The sequence below is a fragment of the Sarcophilus harrisii genome, chromosome 5 (assembly GCF_902635505.1).
Source record: "Sarcophilus harrisii chromosome 5, mSarHar1.11, whole genome shotgun sequence".
NCBI classification, from domain to species: domain Eukaryota; kingdom Metazoa; phylum Chordata; class Mammalia; order Dasyuromorphia; family Dasyuridae; genus Sarcophilus; species Sarcophilus harrisii.
Genome location: NC_045430.1, coordinates 183,383,963 through 183,397,924, shown reverse-complemented (window position 1 = coordinate 183,397,924; position 13,962 = coordinate 183,383,963). Strand labels below are relative to the sequence as shown.

Below are 13,962 nucleotides of genomic sequence, written 5' to 3'. Positions count from 1 at the left end.
GCATCTCTCTCTCTTTCTCTAATAAAAATAGGCCAACAACCCAGATTTTATTTGGCATCAAGCAGGAGCTAGGGTACTGAGAATGGTAGAAAGGAATTTGCCTAAGAATTTCCAGATTGGAAGGATATACTTGACTAAGCTCTATCACCTGGAGTAAGGCAAAAATCCAACATTAATTTAATTCAATGAAGCAATTCAAATCAGAGAAATTTATTTGAAATGTAGCCAACCATATACATATTTGAGGTATACAAATTTTCACAAGGACTGATTTTTAGGTGAGATTCTGGTATTTCCTGCTCAAAAACAAAGAAAAAAAATTTTTTTTCTTTGCTATGTGCTCCCTGGGGGAAAGAGGATAGAAATTGGAATTGTGGTTTTTGTTTTCATTATCACTCCTGCCTTTTTTGGCTAGGAACTGGAATTGCTGTCATTGTCTTCATTGTTCTCCCTATTGTGGCCAAAAATTGGAACTATCATCATTTTCATAGTTCTCTCTGCCTGTTTTGGCTTTTCTTCCTGCTTGGGCAAACATGCCTATCTTGCTCTCATGGAGGTGCATTGTATACATGCATATGGAGTAGTTAGGAGCTGTGCTGAGTGAGTTAGATCTAGTGGCAGTTTGGTTTTGGAGCAAGGTGGTACTGACAGTTACAAAGGGAATTTGTCACTTCTATTTTGGCTCATCTTTTTTCCACTTGGAAAATGCAAAATAAAATAGAAAAGTAGCATTTGTTTAATGTTTTGCAAGCCATACCTACTTCTACATACATGGGAGCTATTGTTATTAGTTTTTCCTATTTAATTCATGTTTGTTAATTGTTTATTTTGTGTAGAGCACTGTGTTAGTCTCTGAGGGAGATAGGATTTGAGCCTTTGCTCTTACCCTTTATCACCCCCATACCCATCTGATAAACAGTTACCACATCCCCAAAAGGGTAGGATGGTAGGATGTTACTACATGTCCTTTACAGTAATTAGTAGCTCTGACTCAGTATTAACATAGACAAAATGTCTATCCTCATGGGATTTACAATGCAGTTAGGGAATGTGGTATATATACAAAGAACTGTAATCTAAAATAAATTGAATATAAAATGGTACATGAGATCCAAGAGTGTAAAAATGATTACCAATTAGAGGGAATCCAGGAAGGTTCCCCCATAAAAAGTGGCATTTGTTGTGCTTGTTGCTCATTCGTTTCAATTGTGATCCCACTTGAGGTTTTCTTGGCAAAGACACTGGAGTGCATTCCTTCTCCAGCTCATTTTACAGAAGAAATAAGTGAAGCAGACAGGATTGGGTGACTTGCCCAGGGTCACACAGCTAGGAAGGGCCTGAGGCTGGATTGGGACTCAGAAGATGAGTTTTCCTGACCTCAGACCTGACTCTCTATCCACTGAGTTACCTAACTGTCCAAGGCATTTGAGTTGAGCTTTGAAATGAGAATTCAACAAGATGGGTGGAGGGGAAAGTATCCCAAGTGATCCAGTCATGAAGGACTCTAACAGAACCCAACAAATGTTCATTTTTCTCTTAAGACAGACTCTTGATCAGGTCTCATGATCACTTTTAGGCCACACTGGGCATGAAGTTTGGCTTAAAAAGCTCAGGGAGTCTTGTTCCACAAAACTCAAGAAGGAAAAGACGTTTTCTTCTTTTTTTCCCCATCTGGCTCTTCAACTTACTCCCCCAAATGGGCCCACTGTGATTGTAAAAACTCCCATTTACGGAGCTCTGTACTGATGATGGGGCCAGCTGGGTGCTTATAACTGGACTTATAAAAGCACTTCTTTTACACATTTTTGAGAAACATAGCCTTCTCTCTCAAGCTGACTGAAACTAATAGAACATAGGCTGCTTTCTCTGGATGCCTGAATTTGCTTAAAAGAAAATGTCAGCTGAGATATTCATTGATGTGAAAGCAACAGCTAGTCCTCTTGCTCCCCCCTCCCCAAATTCCTTTCCCATTTTTATTTTGAAATACAATTTGAATTATGATCAGGGCATCCCTAACTTAGCTCTGTATAACTGTGAGGAAAATTGAAATTCTGACCCACATTATTTTAGGAGAACTTTCTATAGGCAGGAAGGGGTATGGAGGATATAGAAGTCCTTTCAAGAGAGTTCATTCATTCATTTGTTTGTTTATTTATTTATTTTTGCTGAGGCAAGTGGGGTTAAGTGACTTACACAGGGTCACACAATCAGGAAATGTTAAGTATCTGAGGGTAGATTTGGACTCAGTTCTCTCCTGAGTTGAGGGCTAGTGCTCTATCCACTGCACCACCTAGCTGTCCCAAGAGTTCTTATAAGAAAGGGAGATGAGTGGAATATGTTCACAGGGATTCACCTTACCTAGGAATCAACAGATTTTGAGGATAAAGGAAGTTTTGTAGATATCCTTCAGTCCCGCCCTTTCATTCTTCAGATGAAGAAATCTAGAAGAAGAAAGCTGATTTCCCAAAGTCACCCAGAAATGAGGGTTATTATGGTCATGATTCATCCCTGTCATGTCATTCATCATGACCTCAAATCCAGTCAAAAGACCTTCAGTCTTTTATTGATCTTTTCTACACATAAACATATATTTTGTTACTTCAATATATCTGTGACCTGATCAAGAAAAACATTCAATTAAGCACTGATTGATCGATCAGTCAAAAAGTTTTGCTTGAGGGACTACTATGTACCAGACACAGTGCTCACTACTAGATAAACAAAGACAAGAGTCAATCAATCTCTGCCTTTGAGAACCTTCTATAATATGGAGATTGGCAAAAGATAGTGGGAGAGCAACTTGTACATTTTTAAGAAATAAAGAAATGCAAGGTAGTTTAAGGAGAGAGGGCAGTTGGAGGGACTGCCATTCAGTTTCGATCATGTCTGACTCCTTGTGACCCCATTTGGACTTTTTTTAGAAAAGATACTGGAGTAATTTGCCATTTCCTTCTCTAGCTCATTTTATAGATAAGGAAACTGAGGCAGGATTAAATGATTTGCTTGGGATCACATAGCTAGTAAATATCTGAGGCCAGATTTAAGCTCAGAAAGATGAATCTTTCTAACTCTAGTCCTGGAACTCTATCCACTGAGTCACCTACCTGCCCTTGGAGGGACCAGAAAAGGCTTACTGTAAAGGTAACACCTTATAATGAGCCTTAAAGGAAGTAAAAAATTCTGCGGGGTAACAATCAGGAGGGAGAACATTGTAGGGATTGTAGCAGTAAGTACAAAGTGTTATCCGTATATTATAGATGAAGAAACTCAAATATATGCAAGTTAAATCACTTATCCATCATCACACAACTAATTAGTTTCAGAGATAGGATTGAAATTCATGTCTTCCTGTTTCCAAGTTCAAATTCTATTAACTATACCATGCAATCTCTTCCAAAATATTTTACAAAGGAGTTTATATTTTAAACTGCTATTCACTTTGTCTGCCCTTTTTCTCCACTTGGCAAAGAAGTCAAGTGTTTTCTTAGATCTTTTTGGTCTCTTTTTGTTGTGATATAGTTAGTTTAAATTTTCTTAGAAAATGGTGATAATCTGTGTTGATATCTGCTCTTTCATCCATTTCTCATTTTTCCACAGCTTTCCACTAGCTTTAGGCTAGTCAGTCAACAAACATTTATTAAGCACCTATTATATGTCAGGCACTGTGTGAAGTCCCAGTTAAGTTGGTCAATTTGGACTTGCCTAAGTAGCTAGCCACATTCCCTTCTAATTTGTATGAGTTTCAATATTTGTTCTAACAAATCAGTAGTTTGATGGCACACAGATGAATGATTCAAAAATAATGTCCATCAGTAACTAATGATTTCTTGCTCTGATAAAACACAATTGATTTCATTCTTTGTGATACTGTTTGGTGATTATAGGTTTAGTAGCATTTCCCTTAATTTATTAATTTAAATTTTTTATTAATTAATTAAATATTAATTAAATTTTTAAAAATTAATTTAAATTCCCTTAATTTAAGTTCTTAAATAAAATAATATATAGATGTGAGACTTCTGCACATTCTACAAGCTTCTTGTTTCTAACTCTTGAGCCAAAGTTTCTGAAATAATTTTTCCCCTTCTCCCTATGCCCACCTTTACATTTAAATCATGAGGTACTCTTTTATTGACTAAATTTGAAATGTTTTCTTGACTTCTTTATAGCTATTCCTACTTCTTCATCCTCTAATTGTAATTATCTCCATGTTATCTATCCCACCCCTCCTTCAAAGTAATTTTGGAGGCATTGCAGTGATCAAAGTAGCAATGATCAAGAATCTCATGAATGTTTAAAAAAAAAAAGCCCCATCTTTATTTGTCTTTCCAAGGAAAACTTGTGATACATCCTTTCATTTAACAACATACCTTCCATTTTTTGGTTTATTTATTGTGAGAATGTAAATATCCATCACCAATAGTACTTTTGCTTTTGGTCACTGAACAAGTGGCTTACATGTACAGGACCAACAATTAAGCTAATGTTTTAGACAATCTAAAGTCTACGTGACTTTGGGCATTCCCTTGCCCCCTTTGTGACACATTTTAGAACCTGAAGCCCTAAATAGAATTGTTTTTTTGACTCTGATATTTCAGAACTATGTGATCATACATCTCTCTGATCTTCATTCTTTTCTCTATAAAAATGGGGATAAGGATATGCCCTATTTTATCACAGCATTGTAGTGAGAAACATGACTTTAAAGAGTTTAAAGAGTTATAGAAATATAAACCATTACTACTGTAAAAAGGGCTAAAGAATCTACTTCTATACACTCCTTCTCTTTGTCTCCCGAAAAGCATGAATGACAGAGATTGGGGCCCAACAACAGGTGGGGGGAAAAAAGGGAAAAAAAGATGACTTGGATAAGAGATTCATATCTAAGAGGGGGGAAAAGTTTGGGGAAACAGAAAATAAATAGTTCAGTAGTTATGTCATGTGGACAAGATCTGTGCTCTGATGTCTCTTGTTGAGCACCTTCTGTCATTATACTCATCACATTATAATCATCACAAGTCTTTTTTTGGAATGAAACCAAGAAAGATAGAATAGCGTGATAAAAGATTCATTATATTTGGATTAGATTTAGAAGCTGCAAATCTTTATAACTATCTAGCCATGTAACCTGTGTTACCCTTCTTGCTTAAAGTGGCTTATCTAACCTACACCAACCCAAACTCCTCCCAATGTCCTAGAGAACATTCCTAGATAAGATATACCTGAAGGCATCAAAGAATGAGATCACACAAATAATACTACAAAAAAAGTAAAAAAAAAATACAAAACCCACAAATATCACACAAAATATGCTACTCACAACTAAGCAATCAGATGCTCACGTTTAGACCAAATGCTCAATTCCTGATGGATTTGAAATGATGATTCCAGAAATCTTTAGTGATACCTAGGTAAAAAGGAAGATTAAAATAAAGTTACTTTTGTATAAAATAGACTTGATCTTTTGAAATGCATTTTTGGTGGTTGTTACAAGTCATTCCACAAAAATGTAATTTATAAGGCTATGGCAGTTTTGATTTTTCATAGGAATGGAGTCATTAATACAAAAAAGAGAATACAAAAATTGTTTTATATCTGATTATAGAGTCTGTCAGAGATATTTCCAAGGCCTGGCGATTTTTCTAATGGTCTCAAATAACATAATTCATGATACAAAACAAAATACAACAAATAATTAAGGCCAGTTTGATTTAGCTGGAAGGGGAAATTGGTTACTCTGGCTTTTAGTTGTTGAATGAGTGTATATTAAAATTTTGTGCTCCCTAAAGCTCTATCCTGAAAGTTTAGAGAAAACTATCTTGAAAAAGAAGCCAACCCATTCTAGCAAGGGGGCTATCCTAGGTACTACTTAGCTATCCCTACCTCAAAACCTATATCTGGTCTCTCTCTCCCAACCTCCACTGCCATTGGACTGTCTATGGCCTCCCAATTAGACTACCCTTTGTGCCTCTTCCTGCCCCCATGTCCAAAATCAAATCGCATTTTCCTCAGGTATATTTTTTTCAAGTTCTCATTTTATAATATTTATCCAAGTGCAAAAAAATAGGCTTGATAAATATCCATTGAATTGAATCACATTTGTGTGTGTATAATATTTCTCTTCAAAACTTCTTACAGTTTGTGTGAACAAAACAAACAAAAACAAAAACAAAACCAATAAACCAAAGACCACAGTTGTAGGCAACCTGAGAGAGTCTGAATCTATCACTAGAAAGTTTAGTATCTCCTTAAATAACTTGCTTCCTTTCCCCTGATGTTTTAATTTTTTAATGGGGGTAGGGAGGAGAGAGTAGAGATAAAAGGAAATACTTTACTAGTCATCAGAGAAAAAATAATGCTATAAATCAGATGTTATAATGTGTGTCTGTGTGTTCATGCCAGCATATTTGTGAATTTTTCAGAAAGAAGTAGAAAGGGTGGGAGAAACAATGTAAAAATATGCAAAGTGACAATAAACTGAGATTTACCTTGAGAATTTCCCTCTCTTTCCAATTTCAGATTTAGAAGTTTAGCATCTTTGCCCCGGGAGAAAATCACCAAGAAGCTTGCTGAGCTCAGGCTCACTGTGCCAGCTCTCTCCATGACCCTGGAAGTCCACTGGCATGCCCAGTGCCCCCATTACTCATCGTGGCCCCTACGGGCTGAGCCAGCCCAGTGGCAGTCACCACAGAATACGGTCCCAGCTCTGTGCTGACAGGCTTGTGGATATGGGAAGGAGTAAGAGAAAAGGAAGCAGGGAAACACAGATGGTCAGGCTTAGTGGGATGAGTACTGTCTTGCTCTTCTCCATCACTATCTCAGCTAGTGGCAAGCAGCCAATCGCTGCTTATTGCTCCTTTGATCTAGTTCTCTGTGTACCCTGGCATGGAAAAAGCATGCTTGATTTTATGTGAAAGTATTCCCTATGGAGGTACTGAATTATAGCACAAGGAGGAATTCTTATGCTCTTTATCTAGATCACTTTTCCTCCAACTATAAAACTAATGATCTTCTCAAAGCCCCCAGGAAGCCTCTGCTGGCACCTATCCACCAGCATCAGGAACAGCACATGGCATCTTTCTAAATCAGAGATCAGCAACCTTTTAAGGGAAGAAAGGGAAAAAACTACATCTTTGAATAATCTTAGAATATTACTCGAAAGAGCTGTATTCTTTTTATAAACTGATATTTTTATAAACTGATATTATTGTATAGATAGCATTTACATGTAATATGGACGTGGTTGTTTGTATATTATCTCCTTTTTAGACTGTGAGTTCTTTTGGTCTAGTTTTCCTGCCATAGAGAATTTTTTTTAATCTTTCCTTGTTTCCCCAGCACTTAACAAAGTGCCTGACACATAGTAGACACTTAATATATTCCTGTTGGCTGATTAAGCCTTCTTTCCCTTTTGGAGCTATGTAACTCTTGTCTGTGTCCTTTTAGACCCTCCAGAGGAGGGTCTATCCAACATACTGGGAGCCTTTTTTTTTTAGATCTTTATTGTTATATGGATAACTATAGAGAACATGGATGGTCCTTTGGTTTTCTCTTGATCCCACCATATGATCAGTCCATTTTTTAAAATCAAATCGTGTTTTCTATCTGTCATCTGTAGATTTAGATATGGCTACAGATTCTCTCTCTCTCTCTGTCTCTGTTTCTCTCTCACATATATATATATATAAATATATATACACACACACACACACACACACACACACACATACAAACACACATATATATATATTCATGGACACTTATATAGGAATGTATTTCTTGGTGGGTAAGAGGAAAATTCATTCCAAAGATATTTTATATTAATCTTGTCTATATTGGTTTATAAATTTATACTATTTTATATATATGAATAAATACAATTTAATAAGAAGATCAAATAATACTGTTTGTTGTACCCAGAAGACCCATGTTACAATGCACATGTAGGAACTAGGAACTAGAAGTCAGGTCTTCAAGAAGATTTTAAATTAAATTTAAATTTTTAAATAAAAATCAAATTAAAAATATTAAATAAATAATATATTATAATTATAATTTATAATAGATTAGCTAATTGGCCTTTTGGAAGGCAAAGAAGAGGTGATCCCATTAAGTATGGGAAATATAGAAAAAAGAAGAAGCAAAGTTAGAAGAAAGGGCAAATGGCAGTAGCGGTAAGAGGAATTGCCAAAAAAGCAGCAATGACAAAGATGAAGAATCCTAAGGATTAGATTTTATTTGAAGGTTAGAGTTTTTGAACATGATAGGGAGAAGAGAAGCAGTATCATTTAGTGGAAAGAATTCTAGAGGTGGAGTTAGACAAGTTGGGATGAATCCTGGCTGGACTATATGACCTTGGAAGGCTCTCCCAGGTCTGTATCTATGATCCTATGAGTCTGAGAAAGTCTAAAACTGAGGTTTTCTCACCCACATTTATTTATCAGTGGAGGTTATCAGGTATTTTCATGGTTAATGAGGTGAGTCAGCATTCTCTTATAAATCATTCTTCTATTTGGCTGAAATATTCCAATGGTATATACTTAAATCTGTAAATCTACTTAAACCTTAAAACTACTTGAGGAGTTGCCTTCTTTCAGGCAAGTTTCTTAGCCCTTGTTCTAAGAGAAAAAAAAAATATATATATATATATGTACATGTGTATATACATATGTATACACATAAATATAAATGGAAAAATATTCCCAGTTCCTGTTATAAGAAATGGCTGAAATCCCACTTTAAAGTTGTTGACACAAGCACTTGCAACATTCTTCCCTTTTGATGGTTGGATGCAGGATCCAAATGAAAGCTAGAAAGTTTAGGATCATGTGGAATAATCTATATCTTTTGGCATTAGAGAAAATTCAGTTAAGGACTCTTTTAAAGTATTTATTTACTGTTCTGAAGTACAAAAATCCAAGTTCAAATCCCACCTCCCTATCTGTTCAAATTTTACAAGTTCTTCATTTGTAAAATGGGAAATTGGACTAGATGAAGTCCTTTCCAGCTCCACCGCTATAAATTTATAATCATATAAGAACTAGGTTTTAATTCATTTTATCATCTTTCTGTCAGAGCTGTGACTAGAGTGGAGCACGGGGTTTTGCCATCTCTTAAAGGTTCTGACATTCTTCCATCCCTCTTCTAAGAGTCTAGTGACTGTCTGCCAGTAAGCCTGTTCTTGCTACATCATGGATTTGGAGAGATCACTATCTTGGGCTCTCAAACCACTACTGAGCTCCTCTCTGTCTTCTCCAAAAACCCTCTAAAAATTAAATTGGGATGGGCATGGCTCGGGAGGGAGTGGGTTAGACTCTGGGAACCAATCTTCTCTCCCAGAGTGACTGTTCTTGAATGTAAGGAGCTTCCATGAAAGCTGAACCATTGTTCACTGAAGTCACAGGGTCTGATGGCCAACGTAGGATTACAGGATTAGAAAATTTACAGCTGGGAAGCACCTTCAAAGCTTTTTAGTCCAATATTCTCATTTTATAGATGAGCAAACAGGGGTCCAGATAATCTAAATGTCTTGCACAAAGTTGCAGAAGTATACAGTGGCAGAAATGGATTTGAATTTAGGTCCAATGACTACAAATTCAGCACTCCATTTAGTGTTTGTGTTTGTGCATAAGTGTGTTCCTTCCCCAGGGAAGGCTCCCCTCATTGAGTTTTCTGGGGCATCTTTCTTTCTCCCTCAAAGAGTAATGTTTGGGAGTCTGTTCCCTTAGATCCAGAGTTTCTCCTCAAAGTATCTTTTCCAAATCTATACTTGTCCCAGGTTCCAGAATTGCCAATTATGGCTCAGTTTTAAATATTTATAGCTTCTTGATTCTAGTATGCACATTTATGTAAGTCACCATCATCATCAAAATTCTCTGACCATTTGCTATGTTCTTCCAAAATAAAGGTAATTTTGCTGGCCCACCAATGGAATTTATGCTTTTGAGCTGTTTTCCCAGGAGTGAGGATAAAGTGACATCAAATGACAGTCTTTTACCTTAATCTCTTTTGGAGGAGTGGCTTGTGTTTGAAGTAAGATTGGTCAAACTTAAAAGGTTGTTTGGTGACTGTTGAAAGGGGCAAAATGATTTATTGTGATTCAAAGCATTTATTTGGAGTGCTGGGAATCTTCTAGACAAAATAATCACCAAAATATAACTTCTAGGAGTTAAGAATAGGAGCTGGGGATCAGGGGCTGGCTCTATTCCATCAATATTGAGGTATATCCATGAATGAGCCTCTCTTCAAAGAGCAGAACTTGGAAGTGACGGGTTGTGGAGATGGCTATCTAAGTGACTGGAAGGTCAAGAATTTTCCTCATCTTCCTCTGTATAAACCCCAAATGTGCTACCCTCTGTGGGTGGATTAAACCCAGTCTCAGGCCTATGCGGGTGGAGATATGTTAGAATGTTTTAAAATAACAAAAATGAAATTCTGCAAGAGATAGTTCTTAGAATCAGGAAAAAAATGGTAAGAAGTTATTTCAAAGCTTTGCCTGGCAGAAATTCATATCATCTGTGGGAGTGGAAACGAAAATAAAATACTTAAAATAGATATATGAGATTCATCAAGAATGAGTCAGAAACAATAAAACATTAGTGACTGTCTCTTGCAATGCTACAAATGTTTTTGGTTTTAAATTTCATTGAGAAGTGGGGGAAATGCCCTATCTTAAGAATTTTTGTTATCTAAATAAATATTATCTAGCTGTGTGATCCCTGAGTAAGTTATGTTACAGCTCTGGATCGCATTTTCCTCATCTGTAACATAAGGGGGTTAGTCTAAATCATCTCTAAGGACACTTCTTGTTCTAAAATTCTATCATTTTGTGATTCTATGTCCTTTTAAGGAAAAACCACATTGTTACCCAATTCATCAACTGGCCTTCTTATTGCTATCATAAAAAGCCCAAGCATTCATTAAGCACTTACTATGTGCCAGGGATTGTACTAAGTTCAGAGGGGCAATGGGAGAAGGGGTAGTACAGAAAAAAAATGCAAAAAAAAAATCCGCCTTTGATGGCAAGGAGCTCACTGTCTGATGTATAATGCTGATAGAACATCCTCTCCCAAGTCTCCTCTTTCAGCAATTGGTAGCACAAACTGCGTCCACACCCCTCTCTGGAGTTCCCTTTCCCAACACTCACTCCATCTATTTCCAGCCCTAGGAAGGGAAATGCCGAGCCATTTGTGGCCGCCGACACAGACATTTCTCTGTATATCTGAGAAGTGCCAAAAAAAAATTCAAGGCATATTCTTACTGAAGGATTTAATAGAATTGGGTGGTCACCATATGTAGACAAACTAGAAAAAATGAAGCTTGTAATTAAGACAAAGACCAAGATATCTCAGTCTACAAAATTATGAAGGATATGAAGATGTGGGACTTCAGTGAAAAAAATGCTGGAAGTCTAGAAAAAGTAGATGTTCCTGGAAGCTGGAAGGATTGTTTTAAATAAATAAAAGGGCTTTACTGCTTTATGTGGTAAGTAATAAACCTATGGGGCAGCCAGGGAGCACAGTACCAGGCCTGAAGTCAGGGAAGACTCATCTTACCGAGTTCAAATCCAGCTTCAGACACTGACTAGCAGTGTGACTGGGCAAGTCACTTAAAACCCTGCTTACCTCAGTTTCCTTTTCTGTGAAATGAGCCGGAGAAGGAAATGGCAGACTGCTCTAGTTTTTTTTGCCAAGAAAACCCCAAACGGAGTCACAAAGATTCAAACATGATTAAGACTACTGAATAGCAACAAATAAACATATGCAAATTATTACTCCTAAGGGGTATATAAGTTCCAAAGAAGTTTCATTGAAATACTTGATGATAGATATTATAAGAGAACTATTATGAATGGATTGCAGGCCAAACAGAGGCAGGAAGGCTGGGTTCCAGTCTTGCCTTTGACTATTGTCTTAAGACATAATCATCCATCCCAGGAGAATTAGAGTACTAGTTAGCATTTATATAATGCTTTAAGGCTTACACAAATTATCTCATTTGATATTCTCAACAACTATAGGAGGTAGGTGCCTTTATCATCCCCATTTTACAGATTGGGTTAGGTGACTTGCTCAGGGTCACACAACTAGTGTCTGAGGCAGGATTTGAACTCAGATCTTTCTGATTCCAGGTAAAGTACTCTATCTCCTGTTCACATCTCTGTTCCCCGGACAACAGGGAAGAGCAATTATGACTCCACTGCTTAGGAGATCCTAAAAGTCACATGAAGAATTGGTTCTTTTCTCTGCAGCTTTTGGCTTCCTTCCATTCTCAGGTAAAACTCTCTGTGGGCTCCTTCCTCCTTAAGGTTTATATGATCTCAGATTCCAGCCCACGGACTGGTAATGAAAATAAAATGCTTGAAATAAACAAAAGGAGCAGCTCATGTTTATATATTGCTTTATGGGTTACAAAGAGGTTTTCCTTATAATAATCTGAGGTAGGTAGTATAAGTAATTATTGTTCCTATTTTATAGATAAGAAAACTGAGGTCAAAAGACTTGGCATTTAGTAAGAATGATTCAATAACAAAAAAAATTTAAAATGCATTTCTTGTAATCTGGTCATTTGGGGCTTTTTAAATATCAAAAATTTTTTAAAACTTAGGGAATAAGACAAGTTATCAGATAACCTAAAACATTCCTATTATTCAAGTCACTCAATGAATCACTGAACCTTTTATTGCTTTAAAGCAAAATAATATCATCAAAATAGTCTCTAGCTGGTAGACTTTCAGTTATCATGTCTTCTTCCCAGTGAGGTATTCTTCCCTCATTGTAGAGCTACACCCTCAGATGTGAGTGTCTTTGGCCCAGTCTGGAGCCAGTTTTATCAGTGGCTGCTGCCCCAAAGCCTGAGTCTCTCATTCCCATTTCAGTCTTTCCACTTGTCCACAAAGCTACCTCCCTTGTTCACTGCAAGGGTCCTCAATCTCCAGTACGGACAGACATAGCATGTCTCCCCTTATCTGAGAACCTCTGATTGTGTCTTACAGAACACAAGAACTAGGGGTTCCTTAAAAATAAAATTCCCCCCAAAATTAAAAAATTAAATTAAATTAAGGGAATCTCAGATTGTGGGGGCAAGACTCCTACAAGATCCTGCCTAAGTGTCTCTTGCTGTGGAATAATCCTGTTTTCCCTCTTAGGTAATCTTCCTTAGGAAGCTAGGAAAACAAGATTGATAGCATTACTAATAACAAGCTGCACTTTAACACTGGTTAATACATACTTCACCTAAATGTCTCTGTTCATTAGTGATATCAGATAAGTAGAATATGTCCTGGTGTACTAGATCCCAGTTGTTTCCTGTCTGTCACTCTATCTATGCTCTTGATTCCTTTAAGAAGATTTTAGTTTGGGGACAATTAGGTGGTGCAGTGGATAGAATACTGGTCTTGGAGTCAGATTTTTGACACTAGTTGGTTGATCTTGGGAAAGTCACTTAACTCCAATTGCCTCACCAAAAAAAAAAAAAAAAAAAGAAAGAAAGAAAAAAGAAAAGAAATATTAAAAAAAGAATACTTTATTTTATTTGGATGTCTGAATAACCTGGCAGTGACCATGGATGACACATTAATGAAATATAATTTGAATTCTCAAATTTTGTAACTTTGAAATAAACACGGCTTTATAAGGGAATTAATTTCAGTTCAGATCATGTCCTATATTTATATTCCTGAGCTCCAACACATCTCTATAAGAAAGATGTTTGTAGTAAGCTGTGTAAACTCCAAACAGCTAATAATAATTTTTTAAAAAGAGTAACCGTGTATATCACACAGAGACAGAATGATAGAATTATAAAGTCAGAAAGGAGCTTAAAGATTAACACAGTAGGCACTTAATAAATGCTTAACTTGATTTTTAAAAGTCTGTGACACTATGATCTGGGTTCTCTTGACCTCACTGAACAATCTAAACTGTAGCAGGAAAAAAGAATGACAAGAGGCTATTAATTAGG

The 13,962-nt window shown here is 36.6% G+C and overlaps 1 protein-coding gene across 8 annotated transcripts in view; it reads right to left on the bottom strand.

Moving 5' to 3' along the window:
• CALD1 (caldesmon 1) overlaps positions 1–13,962 on the bottom strand; it is a 239,709-nt gene that overhangs the window by 136,382 nt on the left and 89,365 nt on the right. For 6 of the 8 annotated variants that reach the window (XM_031939098.1, XM_003771628.4, XM_031939097.1 and 3 more), the window contains exon 2: positions 5,321–5,407. The gene's annotated coding sequence lies outside the window, so the exon portion shown is untranslated. Of the gene's footprint in view, positions 1–5,320; positions 5,408–6,488; positions 6,721–13,962 lie in introns of those variants that run through there. The other 2 variants (XM_031939093.1, XM_031939094.1) reach the window with 2 other exon arrangements.